The sequence below is a fragment of the Phyllobates terribilis genome, unplaced genomic scaffold (genome assembly GCF_046119375.1).
Source record: "Phyllobates terribilis strain yellow unplaced genomic scaffold, ASM4611937v1 Scaffold_5__5_contigs__length_657084704, whole genome shotgun sequence".
Lineage (NCBI taxonomy): Eukaryota > Metazoa > Chordata > Amphibia > Anura > Dendrobatidae > Phyllobates > Phyllobates terribilis.
In genome coordinates, this window is record NW_027362765.1 from 76993239 (window position 1) to 77008808 (window position 15570).

General features: G+C 45.3%; 11 non-coding genes across 11 annotated transcripts; all 11 read right to left on the minus strand.

Annotated features, from left to right (window-relative positions):
* Positions 1 to 1510: 1510 nt before the first annotated feature.
* Positions 1511 to 1701, minus strand: LOC141273896 (U2 spliceosomal RNA). Its single transcript, XR_012322199.1, has one exon. It is a non-coding gene; the product is annotated as a U2 spliceosomal RNA (small nuclear RNA).
* A 1115-nt stretch (positions 1702 to 2816) lies between these two features.
* On the minus strand, positions 2817 to 3007 carry LOC141273898 (U2 spliceosomal RNA). The gene has a single exon (XR_012322200.1). It is a non-coding gene; the product is annotated as a U2 spliceosomal RNA (small nuclear RNA).
* A 1115-nt stretch (positions 3008 to 4122) lies between these two features.
* LOC141273899 (U2 spliceosomal RNA) lies at positions 4123 to 4313 on the minus strand. Its single transcript, XR_012322201.1, has one exon. It is a non-coding gene; the product is annotated as a U2 spliceosomal RNA (small nuclear RNA).
* A 1115-nt stretch (positions 4314 to 5428) lies between these two features.
* Positions 5429 to 5619, minus strand: LOC141149999 (U2 spliceosomal RNA). The gene has a single exon (XR_012246273.1). It is a non-coding gene; the product is annotated as a U2 spliceosomal RNA (small nuclear RNA).
* A 1115-nt stretch (positions 5620 to 6734) lies between these two features.
* On the minus strand, positions 6735 to 6925 carry LOC141273901 (U2 spliceosomal RNA). Its single transcript, XR_012322203.1, has one exon. It is a non-coding gene; the product is annotated as a U2 spliceosomal RNA (small nuclear RNA).
* Positions 6926 to 8040: 1115 nt separating this feature from the next.
* Positions 8041 to 8231, minus strand: LOC141273902 (U2 spliceosomal RNA). Its single transcript, XR_012322204.1, has one exon. It is a non-coding gene; the product is annotated as a U2 spliceosomal RNA (small nuclear RNA).
* A 1115-nt stretch (positions 8232 to 9346) lies between these two features.
* Positions 9347 to 9537, minus strand: LOC141273903 (U2 spliceosomal RNA). Its single transcript, XR_012322205.1, has one exon. It is a non-coding gene; the product is annotated as a U2 spliceosomal RNA (small nuclear RNA).
* A 1112-nt stretch (positions 9538 to 10649) lies between these two features.
* On the minus strand, positions 10650 to 10839 carry LOC141150046 (U2 spliceosomal RNA). Its single transcript, XR_012246318.1, has one exon. It is a non-coding gene; the product is annotated as a U2 spliceosomal RNA (small nuclear RNA).
* Positions 10840 to 11954: 1115 nt separating this feature from the next.
* LOC141273904 (U2 spliceosomal RNA) lies at positions 11955 to 12145 on the minus strand. The gene has a single exon (XR_012322206.1). It is a non-coding gene; the product is annotated as a U2 spliceosomal RNA (small nuclear RNA).
* A 1115-nt stretch (positions 12146 to 13260) lies between these two features.
* LOC141273905 (U2 spliceosomal RNA) lies at positions 13261 to 13451 on the minus strand. The gene has a single exon (XR_012322207.1). It is a non-coding gene; the product is annotated as a U2 spliceosomal RNA (small nuclear RNA).
* Positions 13452 to 14566: 1115 nt separating this feature from the next.
* LOC141273906 (U2 spliceosomal RNA) lies at positions 14567 to 14757 on the minus strand. Its single transcript, XR_012322208.1, has one exon. It is a non-coding gene; the product is annotated as a U2 spliceosomal RNA (small nuclear RNA).
* Positions 14758 to 15570: the final 813 nt, after the last annotated feature.

Genomic DNA, 15570 nt, shown 5'->3' on the forward strand with positions numbered 1-15570 from the left:
CCTTTGCGACACCCAAGATGATCTCCTTCATAATAAACCGAAAGTCCTTAACCTTCTGACAGTCTCTCCGGACAAAAATCCGGAAAGCGGTCTCCACACGTGCATGTTCTGGAACCTCCAACTTCGGCCACAACTCCGCCTCTGTTGCCATGATTCTCCAACAGAATTAGCGTAATCTCCACTCCAACACACAGAAGGAGCGAGTATGATCGCTTCCCGTTGTCTGGGGACTAAGCCGACACGCCTATAGCAGCAAGGGGGTGAAGTCCCCACAATTAAGTAAGGACGATCCCCCAAGGCCGACGAGCCAGGTACCCCAGACACCTCCAACCAAAACCAAGGCAGCAATCGCTAAATCACTGCACTTGATCTTAGCCAAAAGGCCGAGAAGCGATAACCAGAATTGGTTTCAAACTACGGAGCCACCCAAGGATCCTGAAAAGTCCATTTGTGGAGATGAGCTCCTGGACTCCCGTTAAGAAGACATGTTGTCAACCTCTAGATCCCTTACATGCCTGCACTTTTCGGCTTGCTGCTGCTGCAATCCACGCGTTTTAGATCTGCATAACTCCACCTCTTTAAACACAGCACCTTCACCCCCTGCTGTTCCCACCCGCCTCAACACCGTTGGAAGGGAGGAGAACCAATTAAGGCGGGGGGTGGGGTGGAACGAGCAGCTGTCTACCCTTAGCAGGAGGGCTCCTGATTACATACCTCTCCTGCTGCTGCTGTTGCTGGCTGTCCAGCAGCAGACTGAAGGTGGCTGCTGCTGTGCACAGGTATATAAAGGCTCAGAGCCTATTATGACACGCGCAGCCAGCGTTCCATTGCCACATTCCATCTACTGCAGGCAGGATACCTGGCTGGCTGAATGTCGCTGAGAAGCTCACAGAGACCGCCATAAGCAACAGTTTAACAGAATGCCACAGACTAATCAACCAAACTTTTTGGGTTGGGTTCTCTTTTATAGTCTGCAGGCATTAAATGAAAGAAGTCAGTGTTCCAGCAGAAGGAGACAACGTTTCAGAAAAGGCATTGTAGCAAACCAAAAAAGAAATTTTAAGCGCAGCAGAGTAACCAGCGCACATACCTGTTAGCTCAGGTGAGTTTAAAAGGCTGCTGTTGATAACAAGGGCATTTGCTAAATAGATGGTGTGTGTGCAACAATATACTGAAAGGTCAATTATATTGTGCAGCTTATCTCACCACCTGTAGTTATTTAGGTGAAAGCTCCAAAATGCTTGCCTAATATGTCTGTTTATCCAAAAGGAAGTAAAAAGGGAGAGCTAGAAAGATAGCATTGCATCACATTACATGGCAATGCAATGCACAGTTGCTGAAGTTGAACCAAAATGAGCTTGTAATCTGGCTTCTGCAACTTTGAACATGAAAAATCCAATGAGGAGAAGAAAAGCAAAGCCAAAGAGTCCATCCCAAAATCCGACAAACAAGCAAAATGAACAAAAAACATTGAATTCAATTCTTTCTGATTTTAGAAACTGCATTAAAGAAGGGGTGCACCGGTCCTGGAGATACTGCAATACCAGGTCAATGCGTGGAGTGGACAGAGCAAGCTCTTTTTCCATCTCCCTGTTCTAAAAATCCATTTAATATATGGTCCCCAGATAGGGGACGTATCAGATATTAAACTGATAAGAACAGATACTACACTTGATCTTAGCCAAAAGGCCGAGAAGCGATAACCAGAATTGGTTTCAAACTACGGAGCCACCCAAGGATCCTGAAAAGTCCATTTGTGGAGATGAGCTCCTGGACTCCCGTTAAGAAGACATGTTGTCAACCTCTAGATCCCTTACATGCCTGCACTTTTCGGCTTGCTGCTGCTGCAATCCACGCGTTTTAGATCTGCATAACTCCACCTCTTTAAACACAGCACCTTCACCCCCTGCTGTTCCCACCCGCCTCAACACCGTTGGAAGGGAGGAGAACCAATTAAGGCGGGGGGTGGGGTGGAACGAGCAGCTGTCTACCCTTAGCAGGAGGGCTCCTGATTACATACCTCTCCTGCTGCTGCTGCTGCTGGCTGTCCAGCAGCAGACTGAAGGTGGCTGCTGCTGTGCACAGGTATATAAAGGCTCAGAGCCTATTATGACACGCGCAGCCAGCGTTCCATTGCCACATTCCATCTACTGCAGGCAGGATACCTGGCTGGCTGAATGTCGCTGAGAAGCTCACAGAGACCGCCATAAGCAACAGTTTAACAGAATGCCACAGACTAATCAACCAAACTTTTTGGGTTGGGTTCTCTTTTATAGTCTGCAGGCATTAAATGAAAGAAGTCAGTGTTCCAGCAGAAGGAGACAACGTTTCAGAAAAGGCATTGTAGCAAACCAAAAAAGAAATTTTAAGCGCAGCAGAGTAACCAGCGCACATACCTGTTAGCTCAGGTGAGTTTAAAAGGCTGCTGTTGATAACAAGGGCATTTGCTAAATAGATGGTGTGTGTGCAACAATATACTGAAAGGTCAATTATATTGTGCAGCTTATCTCACCACCTGTAGTTATTTAGGTGAAAGCTCCAAAATGCTTGCCTAATATGTCTGTTTATCCAAAAGGAAGTAAAAAGGGAGAGCTAGAAAGATAGCATTGCATCACATTACATGGCAATGCAATGCACAGTTGCTGAAGTTGAACCAAAATGAGCTTGTAATCTGGCTTCTGCAACTTTGAACATGAAAAATCCAATGAGGAGAAGAAAAGCAAAGCCAAAGAGTCCATCCCAAAATCCGACAAACAAGCAAAATGAACAAAAAACATTGAATTCAATTCTTTCTGATTTTAGAAACTGCATTAAAGAAGGGGTGCACCGGTCCTGGAGATACTGCAATACCAGGTCAATGCGTGGAGTGGACAGAGCAAGCTCTTTTTCCATCTCCCTGTTCTAAAAATCCATTTAATATATGGTCCCCAGATAGGGGACGTATCAGATATTAAACTGATAAGAACAGATACTACACTTGATCTTAGCCAAAAGGCCGAGAAGCGATAACCAGAATTGGTTTCAAACTACGGAGCCACCCAAGGATCCTGAAAAGTCCATTTGTGGAGATGAGCTCCTGGACTCCCGTTAAGAAGACATGTTGTCAACCTCTAGATCCCTTACATGCCTGCACTTTTCGGCTTGCTGCTGCTGCAATCCACGCGTTTTAGATCTGCATAACTCCACCTCTTTAAACACAGCACCTTCACCCCCTGCTGTTCCCACCCGCCTCAACACCGTTGGAAGGGAGGAGAACCAATTAAGGCGGGGGGTGGGGTGGAACGAGCAGCTGTCTACCCTTAGCAGGAGGGCTCCTGATTACATACCTCTCCTGCTGCTGCTGCTGCTGGCTGTCCAGCAGCAGACTGAAGGTGGCTGCTGCTGTGCACAGGTATATAAAGGCTCAGAGCCTATTATGACACGCGCAGCCAGCGTTCCATTGCCACATTCCATCTACTGCAGGCAGGATACCTGGCTGGCTGAATGTCGCTGAGAAGCTCACAGAGACCGCCATAAGCAACAGTTTAACAGAATGCCACAGACTAATCAACCAAACTTTTTGGGTTGGGTTCTCTTTTATAGTCTGCAGGCATTAAATGAAAGAAGTCAGTGTTCCAGCAGAAGGAGACAACGTTTCAGAAAAGGCATTGTAGCAAACCAAAAAAGAAATTTTAAGCGCAGCAGAGTAACCAGCGCACATACCTGTTAGCTCAGGTGAGTTTAAAAGGCTGCTGTTGATAACAAGGGCATTTGCTAAATAGATGGTGTGTGTGCAACAATATACTGAAAGGTCAATTATATTGTGCAGCTTATCTCACCACCTGTAGTTATTTAGGTGAAAGCTCCAAAATGCTTGCCTAATATGTCTGTTTATCCAAAAGGAAGTAAAAAGGGAGAGCTAGAAAGATAGCATTGCATCACATTACATGGCAATGCAATGCACAGTTGCTGAAGTTGAACCAAAATGAGCTTGTAATCTGGCTTCTGCAACTTTGAACATGAAAAATCCAATGAGGAGAAGAAAAGCAAAGCCAAAGAGTCCATCCCAAAATCCGACAAACAAGCAAAATGAACAAAAAACATTGAATTCAATTCTTTCTGATTTTAGAAACTGCATTAAAGAAGGGGTGCACCGGTCCTGGAGATACTGCAATACCAGGTCAATGCGTGGAGTGGACAGAGCAAGCTCTTTTTCCATCTCCCTGTTCTAAAAATCCATTTAATATATGGTCCCCAGATAGGGGACGTATCAGATATTAAACTGATAAGAACAGATACTACACTTGATCTTAGCCAAAAGGCCGAGAAGCGATAACCAGAATTGGTTTCAAACTACGGAGCCACCCAAGGATCCTGAAAAGTCCATTTGTGGAGATGAGCTCCTGGACTCCCGTTAAGAAGACATGTTGTCAACCTCTAGATCCCTTACATGCCTGCACTTTTCGGCTTGCTGCTGCTGCAATCCACGCGTTTTAGATCTGCATAACTCCACCTCTTTAAACACAGCACCTTCACCCCCTGCTGTTCCCACCCGCCTCAACACCGTTGGAAGGGAGGAGAACCAATTAAGGCGGGGGGTGGGGTGGAACGAGCAGCTGTCTACCCTTAGCAGGAGGGCTCCTGATTACATACCTCTCCTGCTGCTGCTGCTGCTGGCTGTCCAGCAGCAGACTGAAGGTGGCTGCTGCTGTGCACAGGTATATAAAGGCTCAGAGCCTATTATGACACGCGCAGCCAGCGTTCCATTGCCACATTCCATCTACTGCAGGCAGGATACCTGGCTGGCTGAATGTCGCTGAGAAGCTCACAGAGACCGCCATAAGCAACAGTTTAACAGAATGCCACAGACTAATCAACCAAACTTTTTGGGTTGGGTTCTCTTTTATAGTCTGCAGGCATTAAATGAAAGAAGTCAGTGTTCCAGCAGAAGGAGACAACGTTTCAGAAAAGGCATTGTAGCAAACCAAAAAAGAAATTTTAAGCGCAGCAGAGTAACCAGCGCACATACCTGTTAGCTCAGGTGAGTTTAAAAGGCTGCTGTTGATAACAAGGGCATTTGCTAAATAGATGGTGTGTGTGCAACAATATACTGAAAGGTCAATTATATTGTGCAGCTTATCTCACCACCTGTAGTTATTTAGGTGAAAGCTCCAAAATGCTTGCCTAATATGTCTGTTTATCCAAAAGGAAGTAAAAAGGGAGAGCTAGAAAGATAGCATTGCATCACATTACATGGCAATGCAATGCACAGTTGCTGAAGTTGAACCAAAATGAGCTTGTAATCTGGCTTCTGCAACTTTGAACATGAAAAATCCAATGAGGAGAAGAAAAGCAAAGCCAAAGAGTCCATCCCAAAATCCGACAAACAAGCAAAATGAACAAAAAACATTGAATTCAATTCTTTCTGATTTTAGAAACTGCATTAAAGAAGGGGTGCACCGGTCCTGGAGATACTGCAATACCAGGTCAATGCGTGGAGTGGACAGAGCAAGCTCTTTTTCCATCTCCCTGTTCTAAAAATCCATTTAATATATGGTCCCCAGATAGGGGACGTATTAGATATTAAACTGATAAGAACAGATACTACACTTGATCTTAGCCAAAAGGCCGAGAAGCGATAACCAGAATTGGTTTCAAACTACGGAGCCACCCAAGGATCCTGAAAAGTCCATTTGTGGAGATGAGCTCCTGGACTCCCGTTAAGAAGACATGTTGTCAACCTCTAGATCCCTTACATGCCTGCACTTTTCGGCTTGCTGCTGCTGCAATCCACGCGTTTTAGATCTGCATAACTCCACCTCTTTAAACACAGCACCTTCACCCCCTGCTGTTCCCACCCGCCTCAACACCGTTGGAAGGGAGGAGAACCAATTAAGGCGGGGGGTGGGGTGGAACGAGCAGCTGTCTACCCTTAGCAGGAGGGCTCCTGATTACATACCTCTCCTGCTGCTGCTGCTGCTGGCTGTCCAGCAGCAGACTGAAGGTGGCTGCTGCTGTGCACAGGTATATAAAGGCTCAGAGCCTATTATGACACGCGCAGCCAGCGTTCCATTGCCACATTCCATCTACTGCAGGCAGGATACCTGGCTGGCTGAATGTCGCTGAGAAGCTCACAGAGACCGCCATAAGCAACAGTTTAACAGAATGCCACAGACTAATCAACCAAACTTTTTGGGTTGGGTTCTCTTTTATAGTCTGCAGGCATTAAATGAAAGAAGTCAGTGTTCCAGCAGAAGGAGACAACGTTTCAGAAAAGGCATTGTAGCAAACCAAAAAAGAAATTTTAAGCGCAGCAGAGTAACCAGCGCACATACCTGTTAGCTCAGGTGAGTTTAAAAGGCTGCTGTTGATAACAAGGGCATTTGCTAAATAGATGGTGTGTGTGCAACAGTATACTGAAAGGTCAATTATATTGTGCAGCTTATCTCACCACCTGTAGTTATTTAGGTGAAAGCTCCAAAATGCTTGCCTAATATGTCTGTTTATCCAAAAGGAAGTAAAAAGGGAGAGCTAGAAAGATAGCATTGCATCACATTACATGGCAATGCAATGCACAGTTGCTGAAGTTGAACCAAAATGAGCTTGTAATCTGGCTTCTGCAACTTTGAACATGAAAAATCCAATGAGGAGAAGAAAAGCAAAGCCAAAGAGTCCATCCCAAAATCCGACAAACAAGCAAAATGAACAAAAAACATTGAATTCAATTCTTTCTGATTTTAGAAACTGCATTAAAGAAGGGGTGCACCGGTCCTGGAGATACTGCAATACCAGGTCAATGCGTGGAGTGGACAGAGCAAGCTCTTTTTCCATCTCCCTGTTCTAAAAATCCATTTAATATATGGTCCCCAGATAGGGGACGTATCAGATATTAAACTGATAAGAACAGATACTACACTTGATCTTAGCCAAAAGGCCGAGAAGCGATAACCAGAATTGGTTTCAAACTACGGAGCCACCCAAGGATCCTGAAAAGTCCATTTGTGGAGATGAGCTCCTGGACTCCCGTTAAGAAGACATGTTGTCAACCTCTAGATCCCTTACATGCCTGCACTTTTCGGCTTGCTGCTGCTGCAATCCACGCGTTTTAGATCTGCATAACTCCACCTCTTTATACACAGCACCTTCACCCCCTGCTGTTCCCACCCGCCTCAACACCGTTGGAAGGGAGGAGAACCAATTAAGGCGGGGGGTGGGGTGGAACGAGCAGCTGTCTACCCTTAGCAGGAGGGCTCCTGATTACATACCTCTCCTGCTGCTGCTGCTGCTGGCTGTCCAGCAGCAGACTGATGGTGGCTGCTGCTGTGCACAGGTATATAAAGGCTCAGAGCCTATTATGACACGCGCAGCCAGCGTTCCATTGCCACATTCCATCTACTGCAGGCAGGATACCTGGCTGGCTGAATGTCGCTGAGAAGCTCACAGAGACCGCCATAAGCAACAGTTTAACAGAATGCCACAGACTAATCAACCAAACTTTTTGGGTTGGGTTCTCTTTTATAGTCTGCAGGCATTAAATGAAAGAAGTCAGTGTTCCAGCAGAAGGAGACAACGTTTCAGAAAAGGCATTGTAGCAAACCAAAAAAGAAATTTTAAGCGCAGCAGAGTAACCAGCGCACATACCTGTTAGCTCAGGTGAGTTTAAAAGGCTGCTGTTGATAACAAGGGCATTTGCTAAATAGATGGTGTGTGTGCAACAATATACTGAAAGGTCAATTATATTGTGCAGCTTATCTCACCACCTGTAGTTATTTAGGTGAAAGCTCCAAAATGCTTGCCTAATATGTCTGTTTATCCAAAAGGAAGTAAAAAGGGAGAGCTAGAAAGATAGCATTGCATCACATTACATGGCAATGCAATGCACAGTTGCTGAAGTTGAACCAAAATGAGCTTGTAATCTGGCTTCTGCAACTTTGAACATGAAAAATCCAATGAGGAGAAGAAAAGCAAAGCCAAAGAGTCCATCCCAAAATCCGACAAACAAGCAAAATGAACAAAAAACATTGAATTCAATTCTTTCTGATTTTAGAAACTGCATTAAAGAAGGGGTGCACCGGTCCTGGAGATACTGCAATACCAGGTCAATGCGTGGAGTGGACAGAGCAAGCTCTTTTTCCATCTCCCTGTTCTAAAAATCCATTTAATATATGGTCCCCAGATAGGGGACGTATCAGATATTAAACTGATAAGAACAGATACTACACTTGATCTTAGCCAAAAGGCCGAGAAGCGATAACCAGAATGGGTTTCAAACTACGGAGCCACCCAAGGATCCTGAAAAGTCCATTTGTGGAGATGAGCTCCTGGACTCCCGTTAAGAAGACATGTTGTCAACCTCTAGATCCCTTACATGCCTGCACTTTTCGGCTTGCTGCTGCTGCAATCCACGCGTTTTAGATCTGCATAACTCCACCTCTTTAAACACAGCACCTTCACCCCCTGCTGTTCCCACCCGCCTCAACACCGTTGGAAGGGAGGAGAACCAATTAAGGCGGGGGGTGGGGTGGAACGAGCAGCTGTCTACCCTTAGCAGGAGGGCTCCTGATTACATACCTCTCCTGCTGCTGCTGCTGCTGGCTGTCCAGCAGCAGACTGAAGGTGGCTGCTGCTGTGCACAGGTATATAAAGGCTCAGAGCCTATTATGACACGCGCAGCCAGCGTTCCATTGCCACATTCCATCTACTGCAGGCAGGATACCTGGCTGGCTGAATGTCGCTGAGAAGCTCACAGAGACCGCCATAAGCAACAGTTTAACAGAATGCCACAGACTAATCAACCAAACTTTTTGGGTTGGGTTCTCTTTTATAGTCTGCAGGCATTAAATGAAAGAAGTCAGTGTTCCAGCAGAAGGAGACAACGTTTCAGAAAAGGCATTGTAGCAAACCAAAAAAGAAATTTTAAGCGCAGCAGAGTAACCAGCGCACATACCTGTTAGCTCAGGTGAGTTTAAAAGGCTGCTGTTGATAACAAGGGCATTTGCTAAATAGATGGTGTGTGTGCAACAATATACTGAAAGGTCAATTATATTGTGCAGCTTATCTCACCACCTGTAGTTATTTAGGTGAAAGCTCCAAAATGCTTGCCTAATATGTCTGTTTATCCAAAAGGAAGTAAAAAGGGAGAGCTAGAAAGATAGCATTGCATCACATTACATGGCAATGCAATGCACAGTTGCTGAAGTTGAACCAAAATGAGCTTGTAATCTGGCTTCTGCAACTTTGAACATGAAAAATCCAATGAGGAGAAGAAAAGCAAAGCCAAAGAGTCCATCCCAAAATCCGACAAACAAGCAAAATGAACAAAAAACATTGAATTCAATTCTTTCTGATTTTAGAAACTGCATTAAAGAAGGGGTGCACCGGTCCTGGAGATACTGCAATACCAGGTCAATGCGTGGAGTGGACAGAGCAAGCTCTTTTTCCATCTCCCTGTTCTAAAAATCCATTTAATATATGGTCCCCAGATAGGGGACGTATCAGATATTAAACTGATAAGAACAGATACTACACTTGATCTTAGCCAAAAGGCCGAGAAGCGATAACCAGAATGGGTTTCAAACTACGGAGCCACCCAAGGATCCTGAAAAGTCCATTTGTGGAGATGAGCTCCTGGACTCCCGTTAAGAAGACATGTTGTCAACCTCTAGATCCCTTACATGCCTGCACTTTTCGGCTTGCTGCTGCTGCAATCCACGCGTTTTAGATCTGCATAACTCCACCTCTTTAAACACAGCACCTTCACCCCCTGCTGTTCCCACCCGCCTCAACACCGTTGGAAGGGAGGAGAACCAATTAAGGCGGGGGGTGGGGTGGAACGAGCAGCTGTCTACCCTTAGCAGGAGGGCTCCTGATTACATACCTCTCCTGCTGCTGCTGCTGCTGGCTGTCCAGCAGCAGACTGAAGGTGGCTGCTGCTGTGCACAGGTATATAAAGGCTCAGAGCCTATTATGACACGCGCAGCCAGCGTTCCATTACCACATTCCATCTACTGCAGGCAGGATACCTGGCTGGCTGAATGTCGCTGAGAAGCTCACAGAGACCGCCATAAGCAACAGTTTAACAGAATGCCACAGACTAATCAACCAAACTTTTTGGGTTGGGTCTCTTTTATAGTCTGCAGGCATTAAATGAAAGAAGTCAGTGTTCCAGCAGAAGGAGACAACGTTTCAGAAAAGGCATTGTAGCAAACCAAAAAAGAAATTTTAAGCGCAGCAGAGTAACCAGCGCACATACCTGTTAGCTCAGGTGAGTTTAAAAGGCGCTGTTGATAACAAGGGCATTTGCTAAATAGATGGTGTGTGTGCAACAATATACTGAAAGGTCAATTATATTGTGCAGCTTATCTCACCACCTGTAGTTATTTAGGTGAAAGCTCCAAAATGCTTGCCTAATATGTCTGTTTATCCAAAAGGAAGTAAAAAGGGAGAGCTAGAAAGATAGCATTGCATCACATTACATGGCAATGCAATGCACAGTTGCTGAAGTTGAACCAAAATGAGATTGTAATCTGGCTTCTGCAACTTTGAACATGAAAAATCCAATGAGGAGAAGAAAAGCAAAGCCAAAGACCCCATCCCAAAATCCGACAAACAAGCAAAATGAACAAAAACATTGAATTCAATTCTTTCTGATTTTAGAAACTGCATTAAAGAAGGGGTGCACCGGTCCTGGAGATACTGCATACCAGGTCAATGCGTGGAGTGGACAGAGCAAGCTCCTTTTCCATCTCCCTGTTCTAAAAATCCATTTAATATATGGTCCCCAGATAGGGGACGTATCAGATATTAAACTGATAAGAACAGATACTACACTTGATCTTAGCCAAAAGGCCGAGAAGCGATAACCAGAATTGGTTTCAAACTACGGAGCCACCCAAGGATCCTGAAAAGTCCATTTGTGGAGATGAGCTCCTGGACTCCCGTTAAGAAGACATGTTGTCAACCTCTAGATCCCTTACATGCCTGCACTTTTCGGCTTGCTGCTGCTGCAATCCACGCGTTTTAGATCTGCATAACTCCACCTCTTTAAACACAGCACCTTCACCCCCTGCTGTTCCCACCCGCCTCAACACCGTTGGAAGGGAGGAGAACCAATTAAGGCGGGGGGTGGGGTGGAACGAGCAGCTGTCTACCCTTAGCAGGAGGGCTCCTGATTACATACCTCTCCTGCTGCTGCTGCTGCTGGCTGTCCAGCAGCAGACTGAAGGTGGCTGCTGCTGTGCACAGGTATATAAAGGCTCAGAGCCTATTATGACACGCGCAGCCAGCGTTCCATTGCCACATTCCATCTACTGCAGGCAGGATACCTGGCTGGCTGAATGTCGCTGAGAAGCTCACAGAGACCGCCATAAGCAACAGTTTAACAGAATGCCACAGACTAATCAACCAAACTTTTTGGGTTGGGTTCTCTTTTATAGTCTGCAGGCATTAAATGAAAGAAGTCAGTGTTCCAGCAGAAGGAGACAACGTTTCAGAAAAGGCATTGTAGCAAACCAAAAAAGAAATTTTAAGCGCAGCAGAGTAACCAGCGCACATACCTGTTAGCTCAGGTGAGTTTAAAAGGCTGCTGTTGATAACAAGGGCATTTGCTAAATAGATGGTGTGTGTGCAACAATATACTGAAAGGTCAATTATATTGTGCAGCTTATCTCACCACCTGTAGTTATTTAGGTGAAAGCTCCAAAATGCTTGCCTAATATGTCTGTTTATCCAAAAGGAAGTAAAAAGGGAGAGCTAGAAAGATAGCATTGCATCACATTACATGGCAATGCAATGCACAGTTGCTGAAGTTGAACCAAAATGAGCTTGTAATCTGGCTTCTGCAACTTTGAACATGAAAAATCCAATGAGGAGAAGAAAAGCAAAGCCAAAGAGTCCATCCCAAAATCCGACAAACAAGCAAAATGAACAAAAAACATTGAATTCAATTCTTTCTGATTTTAGAAACTGCATTAAAGAAGGGGTGCACCGGTCCTGGAGATACTGCAATACCAGGTCAATGCGTGGAGTGGACAGAGCAAGCTCTTTTTCCATCTCCCTGTTCTAAAAATCCATTTAATATATGGTCCCCAGATAGGGGACGTATCAGATATTAAACTGATAAGAACAGATACTACACTTGATCTTAGCCAAAAGGCCGAGAAGCGATAACCAGAATTGGTTTCAAACTACGGAGCCACCCAAGGATCCTGAAAAGTCCATTTGTGGAGATGAGCTCCTGGACTCCCGTTAAGAAGACATGTTGTCAACCTCTAGATCCCTTACATGCCTGCACTTTTCGGCTTGCTGCTGCTGCAATCCACGCGTTTTAGATCTGCATAACTCCACCTCTTTAAACACAGCACCTTCACCCCCTGCTGTTCCCACCCGCCTCAACACCGTTGGAAGGGAGGAGAACCAATTAAGGCGGGGGGTGGGGTGGAACGAGCAGCTGTCTACCCTTAGCAGGAGGGCTCCTGATTACATACCTCTCCTGCTGCTGCTGCTGCTGGCTGTCCAGCAGCAGACTGAAGGTGGCTGCTGCTGTGCACAGGTATATAAAGGCTCAGAGCCTATTATGACACGCGCAGCCAGCGTTCCATTGCCACATTCCATCTACTGCAGGCAGGATACCTGGCTGGCTGAATGTCGCTGAGAAGCTCACAGAGACCGCCATAAGCAACAGTTTAACAGAATGCCACAGACTAATCAACCAAACTTTTTGGGTTGGGTTCTCTTTTATAGTCTGCAGGCATTAAATGAAAGAAGTCAGTGTTCCAGCAGAAGGAGACAACGTTTCAGAAAAGGCATTGTAGCAAACCAAAAAAGAAATTTTAAGCGCAGCAGAGTAACCAGCGCACATACCTGTTAGCTCAGGTGAGTTTAAAAGGCTGCTGTTGATAACAAGGGCATTTGCTAAATAGATGGTGTGTGTGCAACAATATACTGAAAGGTCAATTATATTGTGCAGCTTATCTCACCACCTGTAGTTATTTAGGTGAAAGCTCCAAAATGCTTGCCTAATATGTCTGTTTATCCAAAAGGAAGTAAAAAGGGAGAGCTAGAAAGATAGCATTGCATCACATTACATGGCAATGCAATGCACAGTTGCTGAAGTTGAACCAAAATGAGCTTGTAATCTGGCTTCTGCAACTTTGAACATGAAAAATCCAATGAGGAGAAGAAAAGCAAAGCCAAAGAGTCCATCCCAAAATCCGACAAACAAGCAAAATGAACAAAAAACATTGAATTCAATTCTTTCTGATTTTAGAAACTGCATTAAAGAAGGGGTGCACCGGTCCTGGAGATACTGCAATACCAGGTCAATGCGTGGAGTGGACAGAGCAAGCTCTTTTTCCATCTCCCTGTTCTAAAAATCCATTTAATATATGGTCCCCAGATAGGGGACGTATCAGATATTAAACTGATAAGAACAGATACTACACTTGATCTTAGCCAAAAGGCCGAGAAGCGATAACCAGAATTGGTTTCAAACTACGGAGCCACCCAAGGATCCTGAAAAGTCCATTTGTGGAGATGAGCTCCTGGACTCCCGTTAAGAAGACATGTTGTCAACCTCTAGATCCCTTACATGCCTGCACTTTTCGGCTTGCTGCTGCTGCAATCCACGCGTTTTAGATCTGCATAACTCCACCTCTTTAAACACAGCACCTTCACCCCCTGCTGTTCCCACCCGCCTCAACACCGTTGGAAGGGAGGAGAACCAATTAAGGCGGGGGGTGGGGTGGAACGAGCAGCTGTCTACCCTTAGCAGGAGGGCTCCTGATTACATACCTCTCCTGCTGCTGCTGCTGCTGGCTGTCCAGCAGCAGACTGAAGGTGGCTGCTGCTGTGCACAGGTATATAAAGGCTCAGAGCCTATTATGACACGCGCAGCCAGCGTTCCATTGCCACATTCCATCTACTGCAGGCAGGATACCTGGCTGGCTGAATGTCGCTGAGAAGCTCACAGAGACCGCCATAAGCAACAGTTTAACAGAATGCCACAGACTAATCAACCAAACTTTTTGGGTTGGGTTCTCTTTTATAGTCTGCAGGCATTAAATGAAAGAAGTCAGTGTTCCAGCAGAAGGAGACAACGTTTCAGAAAAGGCATTGTAGCAAACCAAAAAAGAAATTTTAAGCGCAGCAGAGTAACCAGCGCACATACCTGTTAGCTCAGGTGAGTTTAAAAGGCTGCTGTTGATAACAAGGGCATTTGCTAAATAGATGGTGTGTGTGCAACAATATACTGAAAGGTCAATTATATTGTGCAGCTTATCTCCCCACCTGTAGTTATTTAGGTGAAAGCTCCAAAATGCTTGCCTAATATGTCTGTTTATCCAAAAGGAAGTAAAAAGGGAGAGCTAGAAAGATAGCATTGCATCACATTACATGGCAATGCAATGCACAGTTGCTGAAGTTGAACCAAAATGAGCTTGTAATCTGGCTTCTGCAACTTTGAACATGAAAAATCCAATGAGGAGAAGAAAAGCAAAGCCAAAGAGTCCATCCCAAAATCCGACAAACAAGCAAAATGAACAAAAAACATTGAATTCAATTCTTTCTGATTTTAGAAACTGCATTAAAGAAGGGGTGCACCGGTCCTGGAGATACTGCAATACCAGGTCAATGCGTGGAGTGGACAGAGCAAGCTCTTTTTCCATCTCCCTGTTCTAAAAATCCATTTAATATATGGTCCCCAGATAGGGGACGTATCAGATATTAAACTGATAAGAACAGATACTACACTTGATCTTAGCCAAAAGGCCGAGAAGCGATAACCAGAATTGGTTTCAAACTACGGAGCCACCCAAGGATCCTGAAAAGTCCATTTGTGGAGATGAGCTCCTGGACTCCCGTTAAGAAGACATGTTGTCAACCTCTAGATCCCTTACATGCCTGCACTTTTCGGCTTGCTGCTGCTGCAATCCACGCGTTTTAGATCTGCATAACTCCACCTCTTTAAACACAGCACCTTCACCCCCTGCTGTTCCCACCCGCCTCAACACCGTTGGAAGGGAGGAGAACCAATTAAGGCGGGGGGTGGGGTGGAACGAGCAGCTGTCTACCCTTAGCAGGAGGGCTCCTGATTACATACCTCTCCTGCTGCTGCTGCTGCTGGCTGTCCAGCAGCAGACTGAAGGTGGCTGCTGCTGTGCACAGGTATATAAAGGCTCAGAGCCTATTATGACACGCGCAGCCAGCGTTCCATTGCCACATTCCATCTACTGCAGGCAGGATACCTGGCTGGCTGAATGTCGCTGAGAAGCTCACAGAGACCGCCATAAGCAACAGTTTAACAGAATGCCACAGACTAATCAACCAAACTTTTTGGGTTGGGTTCTCTTTTATAGTCTGCAGGCATTAAATGAAAGAAGTCAGTGTTCCAGCAGAAGGAGACAACGTTTCAGAAAAGGCATTGTAGCAAACCAAAAAAGAAATTTTAAGCGCAGCAGAGTAACCAGCGCACATACCTGTTAGCTCAGGTGAGTTTAAAAGGCTGCTGTTGATAACAAGGGCATTTGCTAAATAGATGGTGTGTGTGCAACAATATACTGAAAGGTCAATTATATTGTGCAGCTTATCTCACCA